Raw genomic sequence first — 3,598 nt, 5'->3', positions numbered from 1 at the left:
AGACCATTAAGAACCATAACTACCATAGATTTAATATAATCATCACCTTTACCCAGCAGGTACAGACTGAGGTTGGCCAGAGGCAACAAGTGCGGCAGCATTCACTAGGAGGGAAGACTGTATGCCAAGCTTCAATGAAGCTTTACAGATTGCAGTATAATTAGTCCATTGAGGATGGAATAGACCTGTAATCCCTCCCCTTCCAATAACTAGAGTCATCTGATCTCATTCTCCTCGACCAAGCTAGGCAGCTCTCCCTTTCCCCCTCCCTACTCCTGCTTGAGAATCACTCACATCAGGTTCTCTCTCTCTTCACAGTACCTGCCTGTACTCTTCACAGTTGCCACTTCCTCCTCCACAGGACATTCACACTAAGCCAAGCAGCTACAGGCCATGTATGCGACTTCTTGGTATTTCTTGCGACTTTGTTTTTTTTGTATGTTTCATTTCCCTTTGAGTTGGGCTTCTTAAGTTTCTCTTTTGTTTCCTTGGTACTGAGAGGGGTACCGGGCAGGGCTGTGGCCATGCAAGGGGGAGCCCTTTACCACTGAGTCACACCCTGAGCCCTTAATTCTAGGTGATTAACAGAAAATAGAGGCTAGCTCCCTTAACACTCAGGTTTTGAATACATCAGTTCTTCAGAGTGCCAGGATCACAGACATTTGTCACCATATTCTACTGGGTTCAGACCTTTTCCCTAAAAAAGCAGGTGTTTACCTATGTGATTCTAGACCACTGTATCATATATATATTCCATAATTCAAGAGTCCTACAGAAATTCTTGCTTTGGATGACATAACTACTTACCAAATGATTCATCATTACCCTGTATTTTGGATGTAACGTACTTTTCCCTTGACTAGATGGTCTTTACCTTAAGAATATTCAGAGAAAAGCAAAAGTAATATATCTCTCAAAGCACAGTAACAGATCTCCCCTCAGATACAACCTCCTGCTGAACCACATGAATTCCACTGTTTATGCTAGCAGCTGTAACTTTCTATGGTTCCCAGAGACCCTTGCCTCCTGATTTCCACTGTTGTTTAATTTCTTCCCTAGACTGTAGCTGAACCTAGTGATTTGTTGTTGTTGTTGTTTTAGTTTTTCAAGACAGGGTTTCTCTACATAGCCCTGGCTGTCCTGGAATTTGCTATGTTGACCAGGCTCTCTATCAGCTAATAGATGTCTGTCTACCTCTGCTTTCCTGGTGCTTCTAAACCAACAGAACACAGCGAAGCTGATATGAAATCACGTCTACTTAGGGTTAGTCGCAGTTGCTCTTGCTGGGAGACCTTTTAGCTGTCTTGGTTACTATACTTTGGTAAAGCGAGATACTCATGGAGAGGGCAGTGTGACAAGGAATCAACAACAAGCAGAGATTCTCTTACTCAATACCATTTAAGTCTGAGAGCTAAGGCCTTATCCAGTCAAACCTTGGCGTAACCTAAAGTATGGGACTCAAGTTCAACCTGAGTTTGAGAGGAGTGTTGTTTCTAGTGGTTGCACTTTCTCTTAAGTTGTTACCCAGCAATAGATGATAAAATAACAAGACTGTAAATATAAAGCTAATGTAACTTCTGTGACTCAGGATGTTTGTCCTCATTCTCAAAGTGCTCTCAGCTTTGAACTTCTAGTGACTCATGCTAAGAAGGGCAAATAGACCCATGCAAGCGAGTCACTGCTTTTTCTTTTCTTTTTCTTTTTAAAATAAATGTGTATGGGTGTTTTATCTACATGTATAGATGTGTATCTGTGAGCTATGTGTATACCTGGTACCCACAGAGGTCAAAAGAGGGCATCGGACTCTCTGTAACTGGAATTATACATGAGGCTAAGTTGTCACGGTGGTGTCCTTGAGTCTATCCCTTGTTCACTCAAGAACAGTAAGCACTCTTAGCCACAGAGTCATCTCTCTACCTTAAAGTTATTATTTTTTTAATTGTTTGAAAACTTTCACTTCCTCAATGTATCTTGGTCTTGTCCATTCCCCACTTTCTTCCTCCACTTCCACTGCCCCAACTCGTCTCCCATCTCTTTCCTGACTACTCGCCCATTTTTGCTGTTTATCATTCAGTGAGATCAGTTAGTGTTCCATGTATGTGCAGGTGTATATGCTCATCTCCTGGGTATGATAACGTACCAATGGCTACCCTCCCAAAACACAAGGGACTCCCCCCACCCCACCCCACCCCCCACAGCCATCAATTGCCATTAAACTCCTCAGTTCTGTATGAGTGGGGCATCAGTAGCTCCCAACCTTGACGCTGGAATTTTTACTCATCTTGCATAGGTCTTGTGCCAGTAACCCACAGGTGTAGTGAGTTCATGCGGGTAACAGCCATTGTCATATCCAGAGGACAGACTTTTAAAACATCCTCCCTGGGCTGGTGAGATGGCTCAGCGGGTAAGAGTACTGACTGCTCTTCTGAAGGTCCAGAGTTCGGATCCCAGCAACCACATGGTGGCTCACAACCACCCGTAATGAGATCGGATGCCCTCTTCCGGTGCGTCTGAAGACAGCTGCAGTATATTATGCTGGAGAGAACCAGGCCGGAGCAAGCCACACACATGATAGCTCAGGGTCATCTGTACAGCTACAGTGTACTTATACACATAAAATAAATAAAAATAAATCTTTAAAAAAAAAAACCATCTTCCCTATGCTACGGCTTTTACACTCCAATCTCCAAAGCATACCACCTTAAGCCCTTCAGAAACGCATGCACACAAATACGTTGTCAAGTTCAAGCTTTAGAGTCAAATGGCGTTTGACTCTCCTTTCTCCAAGAAACTGTAGTCTAATGTGAAAACTCACTTTAAAGTCAAACACTTTATCTGTTTATTAGTATCAGTAAATTCCTTGTTAGGTTTCCATCCATAATTCAGTCGAAGGCCAACTCCAAACACCTGTATGCTCTCAGTGAGAGATCATAAAAGGCTTTTATGGAATGGACAAGTGGTCAGAGGGAAGGAATCTGTCACAGAGTATTTGGTTGACATCAGTTCCAGCTCCCACGTCCCTGCTTTTTTCTGGAGCTCTGTCATTTAAAATTCTTCATTCTATGTGAGCTAGGAAGAAAGTACTAAGAAGCAACAAGTTAGTCTGTTGTATACCATGGGGAAATTGCCACACAAACAGATGTTAAAACACTCATCTTTTTTTTTTAAACGTTCTTTCATTTGCTTAAAGTAACAACACACTTAAAGTTCACTGCATCTCCGGGTCAACACCCACCTTCATTGTTCAGTGTAAGTATTGGGGAGAGACACAGATTCGCATGCATCAGTTTCCTCTTCCAGCAAAGGATCCTGGGAGCCAAGGCGAGCAGTCCTCAGCCTGGCTGAGGGCCTGAGCAAAGGGCCTGCTACCAGACTAATACAAACCAAACCAACCAAACAAAACTCAATGTATTTTCTTTGCCACAAGTTGCTGAACCAATCACAATTAGTATCTTCCCATAGAAAATGTTAAGGCATACATAACATTCAGTCTTTAAACTTATAATCACAGTTGCAGGAAATACTGCCACAATGATCCACAGGAAACATTAATTTTTCAAGGAGAGCCCACCCAGAAATTCTTTTTTTTTTTTTTTTT

Source organism: Mastomys coucha, unplaced genomic scaffold (genome assembly GCF_008632895.1).
Source record: "Mastomys coucha isolate ucsf_1 unplaced genomic scaffold, UCSF_Mcou_1 pScaffold16, whole genome shotgun sequence".
NCBI lineage: Eukaryota > Metazoa > Chordata > Mammalia > Rodentia > Muridae > Mastomys > Mastomys coucha.
This window is presented reverse-complemented; position numbering follows the sequence as displayed.